Source organism: Ahaetulla prasina, chromosome 4 (assembly GCF_028640845.1).
Source record: "Ahaetulla prasina isolate Xishuangbanna chromosome 4, ASM2864084v1, whole genome shotgun sequence".
Lineage (NCBI taxonomy): Eukaryota > Metazoa > Chordata > Lepidosauria > Squamata > Colubridae > Ahaetulla > Ahaetulla prasina.
This window is the reverse complement of record NC_080542.1, coordinates 87338164-87365544: the sequence shown is the minus strand read 5'-3', so window position 1 is coordinate 87365544 and position 27381 is coordinate 87338164. Positions and strand designations below refer to the sequence as shown.

General features: G+C 36.9%; 1 protein-coding gene across 1 annotated transcript in view; it reads right to left on the bottom strand.

Moving 5' to 3' along the window:
• CPNE4 (copine 4) overlaps positions 1-25719 on the bottom strand; it is a 479775-nt gene extending 454056 nt beyond the window's left edge. Inside the window, exon 1 of the mRNA XM_058181101.1 lies at positions 25519-25719. The gene's annotated coding sequence lies outside the window, so the exon portion shown is untranslated. The remainder of the gene's footprint in view (positions 1-25518) is intronic.
• Between the last annotated feature and the right edge of the window lie 1662 nt (positions 25720-27381).

Below are 27381 nucleotides of genomic sequence, written 5' to 3'. Positions count from 1 at the left end.
AAGGAGCCCTGGTGGGGAGGTGAGGAGTGGCTGGGACAGAAGGGATGAGTAGAGGCTGGAGAGGCACTCCTCAATGTGAGTGACATCGAGTTGGCCACACCCACCCAGTCACATGACCACCTAGCCACGCCCACCCAGCTGGTCATTATGTAGATGATATTAGTGGTCCATGGGATTTAAAATTATGAATTTAGTGGTCCCTGAGGTCTGAAAGGTTGGTGACCCCTGATTTAAAAAGACTGAAAATATTTGCTGGACATGTATCTACTCTAACACCACTAGAGATCTGAATATTAAATAAGAACTTCAGTTAAGGGACCCCTTAATATTACTAAATACATAGAAGGGACTTGAGGAGGCATGAACCCCTGGTGTATTTACATTGATTGGACTGATTAGACTGATTACATTTAAAATTGTCATCTGGAAGTTTTGTTTTGAATGATTCCTGAACAATTGGCCAAAAAGGAGATCTATTAAATACAGACTCAATGCAAGAAGGAAGTGGGGGGAAGCTAAATGGAATGGAGCTGTTTCAAAGCATTAAGGAAATATTTGATCGCATAGACCAAAAACTGGAAAACATAATACAAGGGATAATGGGTAAAGACCAGGACAATGAGGAAAGAATGGATCCATCAGAAGGAATGGAGGGGAAAGCAGAGAACTGAGAAGCCAGCAAGAAGAAGACAACAGGAAGGAGATATTACTACCATTAATAGTGATTAAGGAACTAAAAAACTAAAAAGATGCGATGGCTCAGGGGCTAGGACATTGAACTTGTTGATCGAAATGTCGGCAGCTCAGCGGTTCGAATCCCTAGTGCTGCAGTGTAACTGGGTGAGCTCCCATTACTTATCCCAGCTTCTGCCAACCTAGCAGTTTCTAAAGCACGTAAAAATGCAAGTAGAAAAAATAGGGACCACCTTGGCGGGAAGGTAACAGCGTTCCATGCGCCTTTGGCATTGAGTCATGCCGGCCACATGACCACAGAGACATCTTCAGACAGCGCTGGCTCTTCGGCTTTGAAACAGAGATGAACACCGCCCCCTAGAGTTGGGAACGACTAGCACGTGAGGGGAACTTTTACCTTTACCTAAGGAACTAAAACAAGAGGAAAATATTGTAAAAGACTTTAAAATGTAATGGAAAAAGCAGGAAGAGAACTGGGGAAAAGAGATGGGACCTGAAACAGATAGTTCTAAAATTAGACAATGGAAAAGAGTAGAGAGGGGAGAAAAAGTCATAGTCATAATATAGAAGTAGATGGAGTAAAAGACTTAAAAGAAGAATATAGATGGCAAGCCAAAAAGAAAATAAGATCAAAAGTTCAGATGCAGGCAAAAGATGATGGATAAGGGCGATTAGAAATATAGAGGAACTATATAGGTTGGATAATGGACTTAGGACCTGGGTACTTACGGGACCGCCTGCTGCTACCACACGCCTCCCATCGACCCGTACGCTCCCATAGAGAGGGACTTCTCAGGGTGCCATCCGCCAAATGCCGGCTGGCGGCCCCCAGGGGAAGGGCCTTCTCTGTGGGGGCGCCCACACTCTGGAATGAGCTTCCCCCGGGTCTACGTCAAATACCTGACCTTCGGACATTTCGTCGCGAACTAAAAACACATCTCTTTATCCGCGCGGGGCTGGCTTAAATTAGTTTTAAGGGGAAATTTTATTAATTTTAAATGGGTTTTTTTTTTTAGTATGAAAATTTTTAATCTCAGGCTAATTTAAATAAGTTTTTTAAATGGTATTTTAATCTGTATATTGTATTGTTTTATTTTTGCCTGTACACCGCCCTGAGTCCTTCGGGAGAAGGGCGGTATAAAAATTAAATAAATAATAATTATTATTATTATTATTTTATATGTAGTGTGACAGAAGAATAAGAACAAAGCAACAATTGGAAAATTAGAATTTAAATGATACTATTATTAAATATGTATAAAATATGATTATCAATGAAATGTCAGAATTAAATAGAGGCCAATTAGATAACGAAATAATATATTTTAATGTAAATATATGTATTAGCAATAGAATTTTATGAAGGATCAGCAAGAACATTCTTTCTTATTCCACCATGCGGGCTAGCTTGAGGAAATTTTAAGTGGGGTTTTAGGATTGTTTTACTTTAGTTTTAATTTTAATTGGCCATTTTATAATCAGATTTTTAATATGCTTTTTAATTTGTCTACATGCTTATTGTTTTTACTTGGCTGTGCACCGCCCTGAGTCCTTCGGGAGAAGGGCGGTATAAAAATCTAATAATAAATAAAATAAATAAATAAATAAGAACATGAATAGATGTACCTTAAATGTATAAATTATTGTAATTGGTATTAGAAGGGTATACTGAGATATTGAATAATAAAAGAATGAAGGATGAAATTTTGATATAAAACGATGGGAAGAGTTAACTAAGGGAAATATGAATTTAAAAAACACATCTTTGATTATTATAGCGATATGGGAAAGGAAAAAAGGTTAAAATAGATATAGAAATAAGAGGGAACTAATAGTACATACATACATACATACGTGTGTGTTTGTTAATATATGAAAGAACAAAAAGAAGATTTAGAAATGAAGGGCGATAGTAAAACATATGTGTAAACAATATGAAACAATGAAAATGAAATGTAATGAATAGGAGAAATAATATTGTTATTGTGCAAGGATAGATTCTGATAGATGTTGGGGGATGGATGAAAGGGTTGTATTTCTTTGCTGGCATTTGGTTGTCTGAGGGCTGTTGAGGCCAATAGGGGGATTTATCTGTGCCCTCAGGTCATCTGAATCAGAATGCAATTGGTTGTGGAATCTTCTTGGAACTGCTGCAGGGCTGCATTGTAAACTGGAGATAGGTGGTGTTTTACTTTAACCATGATCAAATAAACCAATTTTATAGTCTTTTCTTTTAATTTATAACAGTCTTAATTTTTTGTTAATTTAACTACTGCTGTAGAATTTAATTTCTCTTCAGTTCTTCTTTATCCTTTTGTACAAACTTCTTTAAAAATTTAACAGAGTCTGTTCATTTTTCAAAACCAAACAAGAGTTTTAAACCATCATAGGATAGGAGTAGGGCCATATACTGTATGTTGATCCAGTTGAAAGTAGAAGATTTTTGCCAAATGCCAAGCTAGACCTTGAGTTAGAAGAGTGGTATCTAGTTCATACCTGATATGATTTTTGTCACAGCAAAATGATCACAATCTTTCCCAACCTGCTGCCTTTATATTGTTATGCCTTGTATACACAAAATTTCCAATCAGAATGATACCTGGGCATTTTGTGCACTTATGAGAGCTGCAAATTCCATTTAATTTTAAGGTGGGGAAAGCTAGGATTATTGGATTTGGAAGGAAAAAAATCCAGATGATCACTAAAAGATAAAAAAGAATGAGAACTTTGCTATCATATAATGTCCCTCCAGAGTTTTGCAGTCTAGATCTGATAGCCCTATATAATATAGCTACTGTACACAATCTCTCATAGTCCAGTTATTTTGAATGGATAATTCAGTTATAATGAATTGTGCTATTATACTAAAATTTAAAATTTTACATTTAAATGTATTACTCAATGATCTGTTTTATTTACTATTTCCTATCAAATGTATTAAATAGTGTTTGCCATTACTAGATCATTGATTGGATTGAATTATTACTGCAACAGTTTGGAGATAAAATTATATTTTAATAGCAAAATTATTAGGCTTATATACTGCTACACAATGCTTTACAGCCCTCTCTAAGCGGTTTACAGAGTCAGCCTATTGCCCCCAACAATTTGGGTCCTCATTTTACCCACCTCAGAAGGATGGTAGGCTGAGTCAACCTTGAGTTTGGTGACATTTCAACTGCCAAATTGCAGTCAGTCAGCAGTCAGCAGAAGTAACCTGCAGTACTGCACTCTAACCACTGCACCACTGTGGCTCATGTTAAGAAACATGCTCTTTCCTATAGCTGTATTATCACAAACTATTAGAAATTTAACTTTTTTAATGTTTTCAAAGTAGATGGAATCAATTCATTTTCGTAATTAAATTTGAGACATTAATGATAATAGATGCTTCCATGTCTTTTTACTCAACAGATGTACTACTGTACAGAATGTTGCTTGTTTAATAGTGTATTTTTCTAACTAACAAAAAATTGCCTTAGTATATACATTATATTAAGCTTATATTAAATTTGTCTATCATCATTTTTAAATGGTTGTTCGATTTGTGCCTGTTAAATCATAAACCACTGTCTTCAAATTAGAAAGCTGCTTTCATGCAACTCACTAAACCTGAACCCACAAAATTATATTATATCTTAATGTGATGCACAAATCTTCAATTTATTTCCTTCTATGATTAACAGCTAATTAAAAAGATCTCACAAAGTATGTCCATTTTTGTCTACAAGACACTTGCCAATTTCTTAATCACCTTCTACCTAACCTAAAAAGAAGCATTCAATTTAAAGGGATTTATGAAGTAGTAATTAATTAACTACAAGCCATACTGAATTGAAATCCTTAAGACTTATATTAGGCATTGGCTTCTGGATTGGGGCTTTTGGGTGCAGCAAAAACAAACACAGAGAATGTCAGTAGAAAAATGGTTCCATATACAACATATGCCCAAGCATGAAGGAAGGAACAGGATAGAAATATATTTCCTAGTTCAGAATGGTCCCTCCTGTCTTCTGTCTGTAACCTGTGAGTTTTGTCTCAGGATGAACAGAATTCAACAAGGTTTTATATTTAAGAAAAAGGAGAGATCCATCAGCTGATAACCTCTTAGAATACAACATATATCACAACATGAGGTATAGTTTAACTTGGGGATGGTGCAGTTTCAGAGAATCATTATGATTAAGACTGACTTCTGCCAGTTTCCATTAATAAGTGCTAGAATTTATATTTGGGAGTTGATTTTTGAGCCGCTCTGATGTATATTTGGAAACCTAATCCTATCTATTTCAGTCATGAAATTATTTCCCATCAAATAACTTGAAATTTAAAGGACTTCATATGACTACAATAGCATTACTATAATGGATCAATATATTGATAAAAACATCTGAGATTCTTAGGGACATAAGGGACATTTTAATTGAAAGCATAAACAGAGATTATTGGAATTCGCAATAATTCCAAATAATAATTTTGCAATATTTACAGATGTACATTTGTGAATATGCATATAATAGAAAAGAACATTCCTTGGTAGCATGCTAACCAAACCATCTTGTTTTTTAGATTATGCACAAGGAGCAGATGCAGCAACCTTTTCCCAATCCAGCATTTAGCAGCCTGGTTCTGAATATTCTGGGTGGCAGGGTCAAGGAGGAGGGTCTTCTCTGCTCCTGCTCCTGCCCTCTGGAACATTTTGCACCCCAATATGAGATTGGACCCAACCCTCCTAGCCTTTTGTAAGGAAGCCTATAAAGATGTGGCTGTGCCAGTTGGCTTGGGGATCCAGTGAGGAATCAATGCAACAGAGGTGATTGAGTAAAAACAGATCCCACCTCCTCCCACTCCGCCCCCACTCTCTGTCGTGTCCCACTCCTCCGCTGACGGCTGGGTCCAGGAAATCCGAATCAGGCTTGCCTCTGCAGCTCTGCCCAAAGTCCTAGCAAAGTCCTCAGAGCAGGCAGGAGACCAGTAAGTGACTTCAGCAAGATAAGTTTGACTTTTTGCCTGACTCAGAGACTGCCAGAAAGTAGCTCCTTTATATAGGCCATGGGGTGCGGCTCCATGACTCAGCACTCATTAAGGCCTGCCCCTCCCTTCCCTCTGCAGCCTCCGCCTCTCCAATCTTCTGATGCGAGGGTCACACCAATCAGCTGTTCTTGGGAGTAAACCCTCCTCAGGCTCACCTGCTGTGGAGGAGGAGGGTCTTCTGCTCCGTTGCCTGGGCATGGAGTCAGGGCTGGGGCAGGGAGATTCTCCTTCTGCAGTTTGTGTGGGCATGGAGCCAGGACTGGGACCGGGAGGCATACATTCCTCAGTGTGCGGGAGCAGGTAAGAAGGCCCCGGCTGCTCTGAGGGCGGGCAAGACACAACACTCTCCCTATGTGTTTTTGATTTAATGCTTGTTTTTAACTGTTTACGTTTTAGATTTTATGTAACTGTAAACTGTCTAGAGTCACCCTGCATTATCTATAGTTCAATATCTGTCAGGAAACTTTAGCAAGTTTAGTAATTCTGGGCTGAAAAATTCCAGATTAGGTGGCAGCAAAAGATTTCTGAATCTTTTTTCTGCCATACAATCTATTATTGGTTCTAGAGTTTTGCACCCAAATCTGGTTACCTAAACTTCAGGCTCCATATTTTTCTTCTTCTACTTCTGTATTCTCCAACCAGTGGCGGACTGAAAAACTTTCAAAATACAGTAATTAAAGATTATTTTAAGGTAATTAAAACAGAGGACTGTCTTACGGGAAGCAGAACTCATGGCTGCTTATACATATCACATAAAACTCTTCGTTTTGTGAACCCAAAAGGGTATAGATATAGATAACAGAGTTTTATAAATAAGAAAGACCTATTTTCCTCACCAAAAATGAAAAAAGTGTTAGCCCAATATTGAGAAACTTTTGAATTGAATTGAAAGTCAATTATGAAAAGTTAGAAATAGTATCAGTTGAAATAGTTAAACATTAATAAGAAATTATTAAAAGCCAATTTATTTTTGAAGTTATATGCACCCATTACTATTAATGCTTCAGATGTAATTTAAAATAACCATCTTTAACTGATTTGGTTTACTTAAAAAGATTGGAAAAGAGTGGGAAAAAATAAGTTTGTAATATTCAAGATAACGCAGGCACTGGAAACATTTTTTTCTCCAGACCTCTGGTTGATGTCGCAGCAAAATAAAGATAAAGAGATAAAGAGCAGGTCTCTGAGCTCCTGTGCAGAGTTGGTGGGTTCCTGTGCAGAGTTGGTGGGTTCCATTGGTGCGTTCTGATAGAAGCCAAAGCCACCTTGGAGGGGTGGTGAAGCAAAGAGGGACCTCTGCGAGGTCTCAGAGAGTTGCAGAGGAGCCTTTTAAAACCATTTTTTACAACCACTTCGGCTAAAGAGCTTGTAGAAAAACTGTTTTTAAAGTATTCTGATGATCCCAGCTGAGTTGCCTGATCGCGAGAACCCTTTAAAAGCACTTTTTTTACAACCTCTTCGTCCGAAAAGGTTGTAGAAAAAATGCTTTTAAATGGTTCTGACGATCCCAGCTGAGTTGTACAATCATCAGAGATTTTTTTTAACTTTTAAAAGCATTTTTTCAGCCGAAGAAAAAATGTTTTTAAAAGTAAAAAAAACAACAACCACCCTGATGATCGCACGGCTCAGCTGGGCATGGTGGGGGGACAGGGATATTTGCTACTGGTTCTCCAAACCACCCATCGCCATTGCTACCGGATCAGACAATCCGGTCCAAACCAGGAGCATTTCACCCTGAGGTGGATAGGAAAAAGAAAAAAGAGAAGAGAAGAAAGAAAAAAATGCTCTCTTTTTTTTTGTTTTTTCCCCCCTTTTTTTATAATGGTGGCATAAGGAGAAATTAGAATAGGCAAGCTTAAACAATATTGTGATTGGTAAACACTGAACAATTAAATAATGAAAACATATTTTAATATAAACATGTGTATTAATTCTAGAATCATAAAGAGTGGATGAAAGCAAGAATATGAACAGAGTTATTTTGTAGGTTTAAATCAGTGGTGAAATGTTACTGGTTTGCACCGGTTCGGGTGAACTGGTCATGATAAAAATTATCACGAGTAAAAAAAAGCTACCGATTCCTCTGAACTGGTATTTCCAATGATCAGCTGTAAATCGTGTGGCACAGCTGATCCCTCCCCTCACTGTTCTACTTATCTTTCCAAGCCTCCTTTTGGCACACAGCGCACATGTGCACGCACACAGCACATGTTTGGCATGCACCGCGCATGTGTGGCCAGTGAAACAATGTCAAAAAGGTTCAGATTTCACCACTGGTTTAAATATTATTGTGATTGGCATTAGAATAATGTATTGAAATATTGAATAATGAAATAATGAAGAATAATGACTAATAAAATGCTGAAAGAATATATTTTAATACTGTTATAAATAGGTTATTAATAGTGGAATCATATAGATTGAATGAATATAAAGAATATGACTAAAATTAATTTATATGTTTAAATAATATTGTGATTGGTATTGGAATTGCATATTTAAATATTGAACAATGAAATAATGAAGGATAGTATCGTAAAAAGGGAATGTCTTAATATAATGGTCACATGAATATAAATTAGAATAAAGACAGAAATAAGAGGAAGAAGGAATATTAGTATACACATTTTTATAAGGTAAGTGTAATGATAAGAGATAGGTTTAGAAATTGAACAGCAGTATTATATATGTTTAAACAATATGAAATAATGCAAGATTTGATATAAATAATTTGATAAAAATGTGTATTACTATTAGAAATATATAAGCTGGATGAATGTGATAACTATGATTAATAATATCTTATTTTTATTGAAATGTATGGCACCCAGGTGTCACACTGTTCATGCATTGATATGTATATGTAATATAAAATTTAAAAAATTGATTAAAAAAGATATTTTTCCTAAAATATCATTTTATTTACAAAGTTTCAGCAAAGCAGCAAAAACTGTTTAATAAATCTGATAGAGAATAGTAATACAAGGATAACTCAGTAATATATTTAAATGAGCAATTTCCAATTTTAGTAAAATATAACTATGCTTTACAATCTTCTCATAGGCAAAGGTGTTCCTGATAGTCTCTATCTCTTCCTTTTCTTTCATTTCAACAGTATAGCTTTTGAGATAGGAAAGTAAAATCATTTGGTGATTAAACAAATGGAAGTCAGAAAGTCAGATCTGATTCAAATCTAGCCATTGTTTGGATAACTAGATTCCCAATCCACTTTTTGCCTATTATGGTTGTTAAATGGGGGTTCCTCCCCCCCATCCCCAAGTCATAGGTTTGACTTGGACAATTAATACCAGATTGCTAGGGAGAAAACTAAAGATCCATAAAACAGTTCCATTTAACAAAGTACCCTGAAACACTTAATGTATTCATGCATAAACTCAATTGAGATGGCTTGCCCTCAGCCGTCACTAGTGTGAACTTTCCTTGCTTTTATAATCACATTTTAATTAATATCACATATACCAATCCTTGCCTATCTAATATTAGCACTTGGATTTAGCACAGTGACTAGCTATGGAACATTTACATCTTTCATTTCCCTTAGAAGCACATCTCCAGAGTTCAATATTAAAAACATTAGGGGAATGTTCTTTTCTCCATCCTATACAACTGATAGGCCATCAGTGAGAAATGCTGGACTGGGCTAGCACAATTTTTCAGTCACAATGATGTCAAATGGGAAGAGAGTTGGGTTTGGTGAGGGAGGGTTTGCCAGTTATTCAGTGCTCATGCAATGCCTGTGCAGAGTGAAGCAGATGTCTTAGGAAACAAACGGCAGATGCCACAAAAGGGCTGCAAATTGTTAGCTTTTATTTATCATGATTCTATTTTTAATGGATAAGACTGCTCAGGGAATTTTTTTGCCTCAGGTGCTAAACAAACCTGGCTGCCTATGGACATCTTGATGAGGGGGCATCAATGCTGTTTTTCCTCAGGGAACAAAATGCCTTGGGGTAGCCCGTCTCTGTGCATGAAGTAAACATGAAGAAATCCTCTTCTATTACTCAGAGCTAATGGTGCCTAGATGCAAGTGGTGCTGTCAGAGAAATTTATTGCTGACACAAATCTGCCCAACTAGTCATGTCACATCATATCATGATATGCCATATCATGTCATATCTGAGCTGCAAAAAGACAGATAAATATTAGAGGGCAGGACAGAGAGTTTCTCCTTATTTCTTCTGCCATATCAAAGTCATCCAGATGATTGCAACTGTAGAGACAAAGGAATTTGGATGGAAATATAAAGAAGCCTAGGCAATAGGGGCTCTCACACTTTTTTAAAGCCCAGAGATAACATTCAGAAGATATTGAGACCAATGGTTCTCTGATTCATTGAACAAGTAGATGACGGTGGAGTACAATCAGACTTTCAAGATTCTTTAGTTACAGCTAATTTCACTAATAGTTTTAATCTCTAGTCTTTCTGTGGGGCTGACAACAAATCAGATCCGGTATGCCTACACCTATCAGTCACTATAAAGGATGAGAATCAGACTAAGAGCCAAAGTTGAGTAACAGCCTAAATTTCAGGAAATGTTCCTCCAGAGGACATCTGGTTGAAATTGGCTCAAGAAATCATGTGGCCTAAGGTGATCTTAATGAAGAAAAAGAGCTTGGCACAGATTTGGAAAACTATTTTCAGCTAACTCCCAACTTTTTTAGGAATCATGTCCCCACAGAAAAAATTTACAGACTTTCTGAAAGGATATGATGGAAGCATTTAAAATAGGAGCCTTTAACCAATTAACATGCCTATTTTGAATTTTATTTCTTTCGGACAAAAAGAAAAATGTTCTTCCAAAATCTGGCATTTGACACTATCTTTCAACGACGCTGTTCTGTGTTGTTGATGTCTGAAAATATGACCTGAATCTACGTAGAAATGTAGACATTAAAACTTTCATTTAGCAGCAGTTTGATGTTGAAGCCATGTTTATTGTCAGCCTAATTGACATGTTCTGCACAGCCTGTTATCCACCTCCTGTTTTTAGTTTACCATACGCTTGACATGAATTTGCACTTTTGGATCACACTTTTTGCCTGCCCAGCTCTCAAGACCCCAGGAATGACTTTCACCACTCCTCTTCAAACCCAATCATCACTGGCTGTTTTTAAAATAAACCTGAGATAGGTTTTTCTACTCCGTTAGTATTTTCTTTTTTCTTGAGATAAGATTGAGGGAGCAAATTTCAGTGTCCGCTTGTGATTAAATATAAAAAAGGATTGGTTCTTTATTCATTTTAATGGGGAGCTATGAACCTAGCATTGTATGCAATTGGCTGATACACTGAGGACTGCAGAAAGGCTGCAGATTCCTCATCTAGAAGGCCTCAGAGACAAACAGGTCCAGTTTAGGGGCAAGCCGAGGTCTGAACACATAGATCTGGAGCAAAGATCACTTCTCTCTGCCTTGTTTATCAACTGAATTTCAGCTAGTGCTTCAGTGCCCCCTAGTGTCTTGCTATTAAAACAGCAATGCTGGTCTGCTTCAGCTCCCTGTGAACCATCCTGAAGAAGGAAGGTGTGCTGTTTTATATTTTGTATAAGCCCCCACACAGACATGCACACATTCAAGAAATTAAGTAGCATCTGATATTTCAATATCCTTATAAAGCAAAAAAGTGTAGTTTGCTTTATTATGTTTACTCAAAACTCTTACAGCCTTTTAAGAGATTACCTAACAAAGATCATTCCCAAAAGCACATTTCAGAAAAATGACAAGTGGGGTATTTTAGAAGTGACAGAACTTTCATTAAGAACCCAGTAGAAGGTGGGGGTATTGTTATTTGTTTTTCTGCTTCTGGAACAGTGATGGGAGAAACAGCAGTCTCTGTTTTCTGCGAAACATATTGAAAGTGAACTGAAAGGAATCAAATGCATCATTTTTCCTCATTTGGTTACTCCGTGATTTCAACTTTACTCTTTTTTTATTTGACTAAATTATAAGTTTCTTCTGCTTCTTTCTCTGTGCAGGACTGTCTGGGTGACAAGTGGAGTATAACACGTGTCACTACCAACTGTACATTGTTTACCAGAGAAAATATTACCTGAATTATATTTTAAATGGTGAATTGTCCATCTTGCAGTTTACAATTAACATTAACAAGTTTTTCAACTTTAGCACTAACATTAGTGTTGATGGAAATATTTATTTATTTATTTATTTATTTATTTATTTATTTATTTAATTTTTATACCGCCCTTCTCCCGAAGGACTCACGGCGGTTTACAGCCATAGTAAAAACAACAGCAATATACACATAAAACCATAATTAAAAAACTTATTACACAAATGGCTGAATTAAAACATTTAGAATAAAACCCCATAAATTATAAAATATTAAAACATTAAACTAATTAAAATCCTATGCCAGTCCTGCGCGAACAAACAAATAGGTCTTCAGCTCGCGGCGGAAAGTCCGAAAGTCCGGCAGTTGCCGAAGTCCAGGGGGAAGTTCATTCCAAAGGGTGGGGGCCCCCACAGAGAAGGCCCTCCCCCTGGGGGCCGCCAGCCGACATTGTTTGGCGGACGGCACCCTAAGGAGTCCCTCTCTGTGTGAGCGTACAGGTCGGTGGGAGGCATTCGGTAACAGCAGGCGGTCCCGTAAGTACCCTGGCCCTAAGCCCTGGAGCGCTTTAAAGGTAGTCACCAAAACCTAGCTCTATACACCGCAGCCAAGGTTCAAAATACATTGGATTATTTTATTTCATCTTAATCTTGCAACACAAAGATATGAGATTCTATCTCACACATACTGCAGGCAGAGATTAGGGATCAAATGGTACTTTTAAGTCAAGCTACATAGTACTCAAGGGTGGCCATGTTCTTTTGGCACATGAAGCAGAGAATCCCACAGGAATCACTTTCCATGACATAACAAGCATTTTAAAATAGACTGGGAGGAAAGAGGGTATACTCTGAATTTTAGTCAGAAACTGGGGTGAGAAAAGTAAGCAAACTTATTGGTAGCCATTAAGTCTTTTATTTGTTCCTACATTTAAAAAATACCCTGACTGCCCTAGTGGAATGAGAGCTCATGACCACCTTACAATAAGAAGACAAATCACACAATGAATCACATATGAAGCATTTGATACTCTTATACAGCACCTCACAGTCTCAGCAACTTGAAGATACGTAGACTTTAACTCCAGAATTCCTTCAACCAGTTGGAGATTTTAGAGTTGAAGTCCATATCTTTTAAAGTTGTCAAGGATGAGAAATACTGTTTTAGTGATTATTGAAAGGAGGAAGATGGAGCTGGGGAATCTTGTGCTCCCACCAGGTATCAGTCTTTTTTTTTTAAATTAAGAAAAAAATAAACCAAATATAACTTTTCTCCATCCCCAAGTCCTTTATGTATTTCATTACTAAAATAATGACACCCGTCCACCCTAACATTATAAAAAAATGTTAATATCAATTAAGCCACACATCTTAAATAATCAGGCCCTGAGTATATCCTGGAGAAAGGGCAGTCAGATTCGACATACTTCAACAGATAGTGTCATCTGGCATAGTTTCAAGTAGTAGCAGATGGTTTCTCAGATTCCCCAGTCCCAAGCTACACGATGCTTATAAGGAAGGTTCATGTGCTTATTTCAGAATAGAACCTGTCAGGAAAATGACATGGTGATTATGTCACAAGTTTACAAAACACAAGAACTGAGATGTTGCATTTCTTTTTATTATTATTGTTTTGATTTGATCATTCCTCCAAAGCAGTTAGGTGATATGTTTCATTTCTTCACAGAGTTCAGAAAACTGTCAGGAATGATCTTGAACAAGATTACAGAAATTCAGGATTCTCTGCTCATTTAAAAGAAGTAAGCTTGATGAAGAAGCTGCTAGATGAGCCCAGTCATCTTGGCTAAGGACCAAGATTTAATAATATCCCCCAGACTATAACCATAATGGCTATATAATTTATGCATATTTAAAATTAATAATTAGATTCCCAAACCAGGCATAAAATCATATTCATCACCCAAGCACAAAAATTAGAAATTGCACCATAATCATAAACTCTCATTTTCTGCAAGAAATAAATAAAATGCTATCACAATCACAGCTAAAAGCTGCTGTTTCAGGGACCAAATATATTGCATTTTTCTGCATAATCCCATATTCTGAGAAACAGGATGAGAGATTATCAACATCTTATTCAGCTGTATGGTTTTGACTTGAGATTTATTTCCCTCTTTTAAAACATTTTAATGTAAATAAATAGGTTTATGAACAAATCCCTCAATGTTTAAAATGTTACTGTTATAATTATATTCCCAAACTCTGAAATTAACTATTTTGAATATACCAGGCATGAGGGATTACCAAAATAATTATTTTGAGAAATTGAAAAGGTGACACAAAACCCAATATTAAATATTAAGATTTTGTAATTTATCTGTTTTTGAAAGGGTAATAATTCTCCACTAATCAGAGAATGAAGCAATCTCTCTCTCCCTCCCCCCTCCTCTCTTTCTCTCTCTCTCTCTCGTCACAATATTTACAAACCATAGAGTAATATCATTAGTTAGTGTTTTTCTTCTATTTAATAATTTTAAGATATTTTTTGTAAATTATTTATTTCTATATAACATTTAATATATGACATATTTGTGATATATTTGCAAATTCAATAACTTAAAATTCTTTTGTTATGTTTAGATTTTTCTTTTGCTCATTGGTTGTTTTCTGTATTTCAATTTTTGTTTACCTTTTATAATTTTATCTTTTATTATGCTGTTGTTATGCTATTATGTTGTAACATAATAAAATAAAATAAAATTTTTGGGAGAAAATAACAGAAAAAGGACAACAGGCAGCACAACCACATGCACATCTTTGTGTATTATATGAATCTAGAGAATCTGTTGATTCAATAATAATTAAGCATTTTAAGTAGTCCCAATGAAAAAGTAGCACAATGCAGGTATTTGCATGGCACCCTTACATTGTAAACACGGTATTTACAGTATGCTGCCTGCTGGCTGGCTGCAGTTCAGCAGTTTGAATCTCACCAGGCTCAAGGTTGATTCCTCCTTTCATCCTTCCAAGGTCAGTAAATGAGGACCACTGGCACTTTCATCTTACTTCAGTATATGAAAAGCCTCTAAGATGTGGGGGGGGGGGGATGCACAATGCACAATTGGCAGGAAGATAGATACTTCATCACTTGACATTAATCCCTGAGTGCCCTGAGGCCCCTCAACAAACATGTGTGCTAAAAATTTAGAATTGTTTCAATGTAATAAAATTATGTTTCTACAATCATTTTTCATAGATATAATTGTTTCCTTTCTATTGCATTGAAAAGTTTGTTGACCAAAGTTGTCAACATCTGCATGGATTCTTGCCACTTGAGGTTGTGATCTCTGAATGAAATGCAGCCAGTTAATGTAATGGTCGCAGCACATATATAAAGTTTAATCTTCATTGTTGTTTTTCCTTTCCTAATGATTTATTATTTGCTTTCCTTCTGATATAGTATATGTGTCCTTGTGCAATATAGGTTCTTGCTTAAAATACATCTGATTTGGTTCATGCAAATTGGGGATCATATGTTCCCAAAACATGCTTTCCTTTGTCTGCAACCCCATTTTCACCATGAAAGTGAGTAGTATTACACAAGTCAGCAAGATGGTTTACGCTTTATTCCAGTATACATCTGTTTATTCTTATTTCTACAAGATTGGGAAATGTGCCAACAAAGGAGTCTGCACCCTTTTTATATTATCTTAATCTTTAGAAATCAAGAGGAGTTCTTCCTGCCAGAGGGATAAACAAATTCATCTGATAATACTACTACCATGAAACATACTGTTTCATACAATGGTAATACAATTAATAAAGTATTTGAGAATGTATGGCCACGGCAAATAGGCATGGACAAATAGGGTGATTATTAGCTATTGTTCAAAAACAACCTGGAACAAAAAATACAATAGCACTTCAACAAAAAATGAAAAATATATTTGAAACAAGCTGCTAAAAATTGCTAAATTATGGTTAATTTATCACACTCATATGTTTTATTCCCTGAGCAGGATTCATAAAGAATTTTATTACTATACTGCTCAACAGAAACCTTAAAAAGCAAAGAAATAATATAGACTGAGACATAATACTGAGTTGGTGAAAAATACAAGCTTGTTGGAGGGTTTTCCTTCCAGTCATATGGAGGTAAAGACCCATGGAAGAGCTGATATCTTATACAATACCCACTTATCTTACAAAATGTCTTTGAAGACTTACTTCTGAATTTGCTTGTACAAAATTCTACAAATATTAGTTTTGCAATTTTTCCTTTTGTTTTATCTCTTAAATGATTTGCAATTAACATATCTCTTCAATCAATGTGATTATACAGGACTAGTCATTTCTATTTCTCTTACCTTCCATCCTCACAATCTAGCTAGAGAAAACACTGTACATACCTAAATATCACATGCTATTCACTTCTTGGATAAACGCTATAATATAGACTTCAGAAAAAGAAATAAGGAATAAGTAAGTTTAAGCCAAAGAAATTATAGCAATGAGATAAAGAAGAAAAAAGGAAAAATAACTAAAACTATTTTATACCAACATCATTTATTATATCTCTACCTCTTTCTAGACTTACAAACCAGCATATTCATACATTACTTCATATATTTCTTTTCCTTCTTCAAACTTCTCACTTCTCTTTTCGAGGATCTCATCAGCTCCATAAGCACAGCTCAGTCTTCCTCTTAACCCATCCCTTTCAATTTAATACTCTTTCATTTTCTCTGTATGATTAAATAATGTACTTCTTCAAACACATCAGAGACAAATATCTTGGTCTTAATATATTAATTTTCAGATCAGTTTTTTTCACTGCATCATTCATTGCACATCATTCAATTTTCAGTCAACAATACAGCAACCTTTGCTTTTAAAACTACATATACATTCAAGCTCCTAACCATGTGTTAGTCATTCAGTCACTTTGTGAGATTAACTGCCATATAGACCTCATAAACACAAAAATAAATATTGTAGGAATTTACTTCTGTCAATATTATCAATATCCCCAACTGTTCTAGGACTGATTTTATCTTTGCTCAGTAGGTAGCAACCAAATTTTGATCTCTAAGTCCATACGAGACCCTAGGACAGTGATGGCTAACCTTTTTGTCACCGAGTGCCACCCCCCCGCACACTCCACCCCATGTGTGCCCCACCCCTCTGCTTGTGACCCCCCCCATGTGCATCCCACTCCCCGAGCGTTCACGTGCATCTCTTGCATGCGCCCCACCTCCTGCGCATGCACAGCAGAGACCTGAAAACCAGCTGGCCGTCGGAAAGTGTGTGCATCTGTGGTGCTGAGCTGGGGTGAGGGTTCTGCATGCCACCTGTGGCACACGTGCCATACGTTCGCCATCATGGCCCTAGGAGAAGAACTATGCTTTTCAATTTTTAATTTATTGTTCAGCAGGGAAAGAGATTAAGCAATTGAAAATATCACAGTCATCATATACAATACTCATGGTGGCATAACAATAAAGCAGCTTGATGTAGTGGTTAAGTTGTTAGTCTAGAAACCAGGAAGACCATGAATTCCACTCCTACCTTTGGCATAAGAGCCAGCTGGGTAATTGGGTCATTCTCTCAGCCCGACCCACTATTTAGGGCTGTTGTTGTTGTGGGGAAAACAGGAGAATGAGAGGTAGGAGTATTATATAGGCTTGCCATCTTGAGTTATTTATAAAATATAGTGAAGGAAGAATAAAAAAAAACAAAAAGTAGAAAAAGAATAGTACTCCAAACACAAAAGCAAAAAAGTTATATGATTCAATTCAAGGTGTGAATCAGCTCTGCATTAGGTTGTAGCAAATATGTGACAAAATAATTACAATTTCAGAAATTTGATTGCAATAACATAAGTCATATGATGCATTTAGAATGACAAGCAATGACTTATAGCCTAAATATATTAACTTAATGAAAGCCAAGCAAAGAATATTCCCAGCCCTGACTCGCTTCTGTAAAATCTCCTTTGAGAATTTGGGGTCCTAAAGGGAAAGAAAGAAAAACCTATAGTCTAAGAAATTAAGAGCCGGTGCAGAAATTAGAGCAGAGTTTTACAGCTGTGTTCTACAGAATGCTACAGTTCTTAGTGAAAAAGTAAGGTGGAAAAAAATCACTAGTCAATTTTTTTATCACTATAGTTTTGCCTCTTGAACATAGTTCCGAATTTTTCATTTTTTTTAAACTAAATGTTCCACGGCTTTAAAAAGGAGCAAAATTTCTAGATTAGAGAGTTGGACTGTAAAAGAGAAAACCAAAGTCCTCACTAGAACACAGATTTCATTGAATCATTTTATGTCAGTCATTTGTTTTCAGTGATGTGGATGGGGTTGGCTGCTGTGGGTTTGCACGGGTTCAGGCAATCCTCTAGCTAGGATTCTGCCCAGTTCAGCAAACCCCCAAATCCCATGCCTGGCTGGCCCCGCTTACCTCTCCCTGCCCTTCCCGCCCCTCCCTGCCCCTCCTAGCAGTTTTCACGTGGCCCATTTTGGATGCCAGGTAAGTACAGATCTCACACAGAGGCTCTGGGAGGGCAAAAATTGGGCCTCCGTTTCCAGCCTCTGGAGGATCAGGAGTGGCCGTTTTCACTCTCCTGGAGACTCCAAGAAAGCCTCCGGAGCCTGGGAAGGGTGAGACACCCCCCATCCCCCGCTGTGGTGCAAGAGACCGACTAGGCCACACCCACCATGGCCATGCCCACCAGCAACAGGGCAGTGAATCCGTTGCTGAGATTTTTGAAGCCCACCCCTGGATATGGATGAAATAAGGTAGGAGGATTCACTGTATGCACTTTGAGCTCCTTAAAGATATGATATAAAGGTAAGAAAACAAGCAGATGAACAAACAGATGAATGTTTAATTTAAATTAACAAATGTTTTAAACATAAACATTTCAGCAAATTCTAGTTTGTTCTCACAAACTGCCTTAACTCAAGCTGATTTTAAAATGTACGACCTGCTTTTAGGTCATTTCGCCAAGTAAAAACAAACTAGTTTATTAATAACAAGCAATCTATCATTATCCCTAGAATATGAAACAATTACTTAAACAAGGAATGGCTGGTTCTTAATACCCAACAGACAAAAAAAATTCCCAATTTGCTTGCAATGATGGGAATGATAGAAAAAACTGTTCTAAAGAGAGACAATAAGGTTAATTCCTGTCAGTAGCTTATTTAAAAACGTGAGTTTCTCAAAATAATCTTACCTTTTATATTATTTTTCTGCAAATGTACCTCATAAAAAAAACTTTAAAGCAAGGTTGTTCAGCTGTTTGTTGTATAGTTAGAATCAGCTAGGGTTTCAATGTGCAAACTGCATTATAAGGTTTAATGGTATGTCAATTTTGGTTCTTGCACATCAATAGAAAAATAATGGTGTCTCTGTTTGACTCACAGCATGAAATCTATAACAAATATAATTTAAATAAGAACAGTCTGAATTTTGCTTGCTTCCTTGTTTAATCTACCATGCCTAAAAATTATAGATTCATCCTTTTTTTTAGATAGATAATAAATATTTTCACAGGAAAAAAATCATGAAAGTACTTCTTCCAGTATTAAAGAAACATCCCTTATTTCAAGCATTATATTTATAAAGTTTTAATATGTTAATAATACTTTAAAAGCTAATATCATCCAATGGCAATTTATTGAATTAGGTAATTTGAAAGCAATAGTTCATTTTCACAGCTAAGGTCAATGTGGACACAAAAGTTCACATTACCAAGAGACAGACTTAGTACTATTATACCGGATTGAATTACTATGTCTCATCCCATGCTTTTCAAGTTAAGAGCACTTCATATCTTCAATTGCTTATCCCTTTAGATAGGGAAATCAACAGATACAAACCCAAACCATGATAGGCTTTTTTCTTCTACTGTAATGTCTGATTCACTTTCACAGCCTTGGTTCATCATCCAGCTGCGTCTCCTAATAATTTTTCTTTTAATGGTTTATCAGTTTGGAATTCTTTAAAACTTTTTTTTAATATGTCAATTATTTTAATTATTCTCCATACCTGTCCTTTTTTTACAGACCATAAATGAATGTTACCCAAGTTAATATCAGAAGTCTGATTTTCAACATTCCCCAAACAGGAATATAGTCATTTTAAATAAAACATACAAATTTAGCTTTTTTAAAAAAAAAAATCTAATATGGTCCTTGGAATTTTTTGTGTCATGCAATATGAGATGCACTTGCAATAGTTTCCCAGTCCTTGTTACCTTGCATCTGGACTCTGGTAGTCCTTGACTTACAACCTATCACTTAACAACTGTTCAAAGTTGTGACCTATCTGAAAAAGCAGACTTATGACCTGGATCTGAAGTTCTGACACCCAGGCCCAACTCTTATGTAAGATGTTCACACCTTGGTGCTTGGCATTACAGTCACATTTATGGCCGTTTGCAGCATCCTGTCTTATGATCTCATTTTACCAGGCATTTCTAGTTTTCAGCAAATCTGTACCCTTAGTGAACCACTGCTTATATTAATGATCAGTGCATTCACTTAATGACCACTACAAAAAAGGTCATAAAATTGGGTCAGTCATATGACAGATACCACCATTGTAACTTGCCATCATAATGCATTGGCTTCCTTATCATCATAAATCAAGTATTACCTGCACTATATGATATGGGCTTGTCTTTGAAGAGTCTTCAAAAGCAACAGCTGATGGAAATTCAGCTACTTGCCTGGTAATAGCAGATACAGAGATGCTTACATCTTTGTTTAGAAACTAACTATCAGTTGATTTCCTGGTTCAGGGTGCTCAACACTAGCTCTAAATTTCCGTTTGCCTTGAAACTTAGGTACTCCACATACTTGTAGAATTGGCCTGTCTGATACAAAATATCAGAACAATGAGTAGACTTTTTCATTATGGTGCTTTGTGGAACAGGTTGCCCCAAAGTAAAATGGACCTCTCCTTTTTAAGATTCAGTGACAAGGCTGCCCACACCTCTAAATTGTCACTGGATGGAAACTCTGCCTGATTTTTACGTGCATCAAATGTGCATCCATTATGGCTGTTACCTTGACTATTTGGACCATCGTGGTCCATGTCTTGCATGTGTTGCTATGGATGTGCCCATGGAAATCATCACAAAGGACACATGATTTCTGACTTTTGAAGCCCCTGGCTTTTTGGGTTGATTTTTCCTTGGGGGTTTTTTGGGAGGGAGGTCTTTTCTTTTTTCCCATGACTATACTAGCAAAAATTGATATAAGGTAGCAACTACAAAGTCATATGCATGCAAAACAATAATTGGAATGCAAAATGCAGCAAAGAGCAGCACCATGATGCCTCTGAAATAAAAGCCTATAGAGTAAGTTCTACCACATGACAGAATGTGCAAAGTAATATGCTTGGTTTGTTTATTTGTTTGTTTGTTTTGTATGTTGCCCATCTCACCAAGAGGCAACTCTAGGTGGCTTACAATCAAATAAAAACATCAAGATAAAACATTAAAATATTAAAGTAATAAATATTAACATTAGAATTGATTAAAATCATTAAAGGTGGAAAAAGAAGAAAGCAAGATGCACATGGGAAGGAGGTGGAATCTTATCTCAGTCTTATCTCACCTCCAGAATGACATGCCTCCACTGGGACTCCAGGCCAGATGGGAGAGCTGGGTCTTCAGGCTCTTTTGAGCAAGTGCAGATCTCACCTTGAGGGGTGCACAATGTTCCAAAGGGCAGGAACCACAACAGAAAATGCTCTTCTCCTGAACTCTACCAGCCAGAATTTCTTGACTCCTGACAACACAGTGGTGTGGAACTCCCCTTGGGGAGAGATAACTCAGATAACTTGAACACATGCCTAAAGGGCTTTATAGATGACAATCAATACCTTGAATTGTATGCAGAAGCAAACTGCCAACCATTGCGGCTGTTGCAATAGCAGTGAAACATAGACCACCCCAAGAGTCCCAAAAACTCTGTGCGTGGCTGCTGTTTCCAAATACTGTTCAAGAGCAGTCCCATGTATAGTGCTTATAAACCTTTCTTATATATTGAGCCAATTCATCTTAGTTCAGAAGTAATATCTGATAAATTGTGCCCTTCTTAGAAGTTCAGGATTTCAGCCTTAGCTTTGGATTGTAATGTGGGCTTCCTAGACTGCTAACTCCATGCTTACTATCTTTCTACTGATTGCATTACAGAAACCAATTGTAGCTTGGGAGTGGAATGCAACGTGCTCAGCATGCAAAAAATTCAACTTTCCATCTTTGATATCTTCAGTAGAAAAGGGATCAGGAAACAGGCCTAAAAGAAGGCTGAGTGGAGCCCAGAGAGCTACTGCTATCCAGAGAAAACATCAGCCATCAAAACAGTGTGGTCTGAAATAAAGCAATTTCTTCCAAAAGAAATATTTGACATTTTGCGTAGCGCTGTTGGTTGATCTAATGCTAGGTTTTTACTTTACTCAGTTTATTTTCTTCCTTAAGGGAAGTATGTACTGATGGGGTATACAGTACAGCAATTCAGCAATTATATATTTTAAACCGAAGGAGTGTAACAGCCATTTTATTGACTCTGTCCAATAAAATAGAAGAGGCTTTCTGCACTATCAGTTTTTAATAATATAAAGAAATGTCAAACCCCAAATATGTCATTCTGTTCATGATTTTGGATTGAAAATAAGAATATTTTGCCTCAATGCCTCTATATACCAGTGCCAATCCATATGTTGAAAAGAAGTAGCAAAGTGGAACCAGTTGCAGCAACAAGCATAGTTGGGGGTTTATCCCAGGAGTTTTAAAAGGAATATCATAATTAATATTCAGAACTCTTTTCTTAGAATGTCAGTCTTTATTTGCTTGCCATAAAAGATGAAGATCTGGTGACATGCATGAGGTTTCTAAATAAAGGAATTTTGGAGCAAATATTCAATGTAGAATGAGTACACACACATACACACACACACACACACACACACACACACACACAAGTTCCCTGAAGTCGGTGGAATTAAGTCTAATTAAAACTGACTTTACCTGTACAGAATTCTCTCCAGCTGGTATTTCTTAAGTCAAGGACTCAGTTGTCAGCATTTGTTTAATGTCTGAATGCCAATAGAGTGCCCATTTGGGCATAGATCTCTGCCCTACTAATGATGAATGCTTAAGTAAAGTGACCCATTTACACGGTAATTCTATGCATCTATCTGTTCAGCAGTTAGTTTTATTCCATCCAATTACATGTATTGCAGGTATGTGTTTGAACTTGCAACCTTATCTATATAATTATCTAGATGAAATGCCACACGGAAAGTTTTTTTTGCCATATATGATCATCTTCACCACTAAATAAATATGCAAGTGTTTATTCTCTGAAAACCCATCTCCCCTCACAACTCACTGCATGCTATCAAATTAATCTATAGATTTCTGGAAATGTTTTACAGTCTACCTATGGTCCTTTCTCTAGTTCTTTGCTTCTGCCCATTCCATCAGCATGTTTAGTGGACAATGGCATCCTTTATACCACTCTATAGCTATATATTTAGCATATAATTCATTTTATATTCTAGTTAGGGTTTTAAATTGAGCAGATGTTCACCTCCATGTTCTGCTATGAAACAAATATTTACAGATTAATATTTGGGAGGTTTGAAAGGCAAACCCTGACATTTAACCTTTGAGCCCTATGCTTTCATCAATATGTAGGAAGTAATCATGAGAATCTTTAAATCTACCAATGTGTGTACAATTTATCCGATGGAGAGCCTACTGATTCAGCAGGGTTTATTTTTGAGGAAAGATGCTTAGGGTTATGCCGTTCTGGAAATCTCTCATTTATCATGCAAGAGAGACATTGAAATGAAAATCAAACATCTTAGCCAATCAAGCCTTTTACATAAGTAGTCAAAAAAGCTAAATTAAACTACACCTGTGTATGGGGAGAGAACTCTTACACAAATTGTCCCTGAATTTATTCCCAAAGAATTTTACTCAGGTTAAAAAAAATACACATTCATCCCATTTTAAAAAATGATGTCACTTATTAATTCCACTAAACTCCAAACAGTATCTTACTAATATTTTGTCCAGTAATTTCAAGCCATCAGCACTGTTTATATCTTTACTATATCTCACATTTCCTTAAAAAGATCTATGGACAATTTTATATTTATATTTTCCTATAATTATTATACAAATACCACATTTTCTATTTTCTGTTACTGCCCAGATTGCATTGGAACATTTTATGTTAAATACAAGAGGAACTGGAAATTACACTTGGGAATGGACTATTACAGGAATTACATCAATCAATCGGACCAATGTGAAGTATTTTCCACTTTGTCCACATACTCTTTTCAGACTTTCCTGGCTTAGTGTCCAGAGACATCACTTTTGGCTCCAGTCTCATCATTTCCAGTCAATCAATTGTTGGAAACTGGAGAACTGTAACACCTAAAGATTGAGAAAGTTGGCTTTCTGATAAGCATGTGATGTGATGGGAGGAGAGGATTATAATATTATCACAGTATTATAATTCTCCCATTTAAGGCCATTCACAACACTCTTTACAAGTGGATAGAAAATGTAAGAATGAGCAAACTGTTCATCTTTAGATAATGGTTTACCAATGATTATTTCTGTCTTCTGAAATTAAATCTCAAACATAGGTCATGTAAAGAAAGCATCCCAAAACAAGACAAGCAAGTACCAGTAAGTGGAAGCTATCTTCTTCTGTTGTGTTAGAAGACATGTATATTGGAGTTCAAATTACATAGTATGTTCTAAATAATAAACTGGGATTCCTTCAATCTCCCGGCATTGTCACATAAGTCTGCACAAATATTGGTCCTATCCAAAACAATGGCTGGTCCTCCCTGGTCTGCCACGCCAGATTAATATGTGAGGTGGATCTGAAGTCTGAAGGATCAGATACAATAATTGTCACTGAACAGAGCACAGCTCAAGGGAATTAAACACACTTCCTTACCTGATAAAATTTGGGAGTTTAAGCAGATGCATCCATGGTATAGTCAGCATTTTAAGGCTAGAAATGCTTTCTCTCTAAAACTAAGTCTGGGAATTAGATCATCCATGAAAGGAGAAAATATTTGAGGGCAGGGTGACTTAGAAATAGAGAAATCACAAAATGAGTTTTTAAAAAAACTTTTCCAAGTGAAAATCCTTCAATAAAAATACTTCATAATTGCTTTAAACCCTTTTTTATACCATCACCTTTGTCAATAGAAACCCAAAGGTTCAGATATTCCACTCATTTCACTTGACACCCTTAAATCAATTGGGGGCATCAGGGCAAAGAGTTGCCTCCAGTAACCACTGGAAAGCTGCAAAGGAATCCTGGGTTATCTGGGCTCGGGACAGTGGGAAACTTGCCTGTTATCATTGTTTGCAATCCGGTGAAATTGACCAAGGATTGTAGGTAGACTTAGTCAATGTGTGAAATTGATTAAATCCCAATTTAGAAAAGACCGTGGAAATCACCGGGAGAGATTTCCCATTTGGCTAATTTAACACACCGACTCTAAATATGCTCTCGATCTGGGTCCTACCTAATAAAGACTGCCTGATCTTAGTCAGGGAAAACAGACCAAACCTGAGATCCAAGCATCCTTCTAAATTACCGCCACACAATGTCTCCGAAAAAAGTTAGCAAACACGCCCTCTGTAATGTCTGCAAGCAGCTTCGGGAGACCCGGGAAGCGCATTGCTCCCTTACCTGCACAACCCGATCTATATAGAAGCAAGTGTTCAATAGTACACAGTGTCTTTCTGGGCGGCGATCAAGCGGGAACCTCCAGGACTCCTGAATATCTCCCTTTCAGCAAAGGCGTTGTGCGGTGGAGGGCAACTGCTACCAGAGAAGGCAGTTTCATGCCTCCGGGAAGCCGGCCTCCATCCTCCGCGCGTCGCCCGCAGAAGAGTGGGAGAATCGGGCGAGCTCCTCCGCTTTAGGTGCGCTTCCCCCTCTTTCTGAAGAAGTGGGCGGCCACCCAGCCTCAGAAGGAGCAGAGGCTGGGCAGCGGGCGGGGAAATGGGAAAGCTCTACTCGCGCGCCCCCTGGAGGACCCAGGCAATTACGACAAGTACCCGCCCCCTCCCCTTTCTCTTCCGACCCTGAATTTTTTTACTTTTTCGTTGTTGAAAAGCCGGGGAGTTGAACGATCCCCCTGGGATCATTTCATTACAAAAAAGATGCTTGCTCGCTCGCTCTCTCAAGCTCTTTCGTCAGTGTACTGCAGCAGAGAGCTGGCCAAACGAGCAAACAAGGGAAAAAATGGGATTAGGAACTGAAGTAGAACTTGAGTTTTCTGGGCAGAGTGTTTCCTCACCCTATATTATTGTATTGTTATTTCAGTGCATCACACTTTCATTCATTTAGGATTATATCGGAGGACACAGTTGCCAAGCAAATTGTAGATTAAAATTTTCACAATCCGATGTTCTCCAAATGTTTACTACTACAATGCTTATATTTCCCTTCCAACCACTGGATGATAGAGCTTGTGGTTTATTTAATACCTTCACTAAAGGTAGCAAAAAATTGAGATTTGTTCAATTCCTTTATCTGTGTTTTGCATATAGCAGAAGCATGAGAATTACTTAATTGTGAAGCTTCACTTCCAATCCTCTGAATAAAACAAGCCAATGAAATGTTTGAAAAGCTTCAGAGAGGTTTTTTAACTCTATCACATTAGACAAAAGGGTATGATAAAAACATCTCACTTTCTCTCTTATCGTTAGATACAGTCTTTGCTTATTATGCTTTAACCTATTACACGTCATCGAAATAAGAACAAGTTTGGTATAGTGGTTAAGGCATCAGCCTAAAAAAACCAGGATATCATGAGTTTAGTTCTGCCACAGACATAAAACCAGCTGAATGATCTTGGAGCAGTCACTTTCAGCTGGGTGACCTTGGACCAGCCCCTCTCTCTTAACCCTAAGAAACAAGCAATGGCAAACCATTTCTCAAATGTTGCCAAGAAAAGCATAATACATATTGAATGAGCATAATACACATTGAATGGATATAGGTATATGAATTCATAGTTAGGCTAGGTTTTTACTCTCCCATTAAAAGAAGGGAAAATAAATATTTATTTCTTCTTTTAATCCAGGAAGCTTTGGGAGAGTTCCTACTACCCCAATTGTGTATCAATGTATCAGAGAAGATCCTATTTATATGTACGGTATATCTAAACTCCAATATTTCACAACTTGGAAAAAACTTGTAGAAAACATGAGTTATTGATCAGATCAACTTTCACTCTCCTCTTTCTCCTTCTTCTCCTTCTCTTTTCTGTCTCCTCCTCCTCCTCTTCCTCTTCCTCTTCCTCGCTTCTTTCTCCTTCTCCTGCTCCTTCTTCTAGAAAACATTGCTTGGAGAAAACATGTCTTGTAAATCAAATAGACCTCCTCTTCCTTATCCTCATTTTGTTATCATCAGCTCAGTTTATTTATTTATTTATTTATTTATTTATTTATTTATTTATTTATTTATTTATTTATTTATTTATTTATTTATTTATTTATTTATTAGATTTCAAGACCACCCTTCTCCCGAAGGACTCAGGGCGGT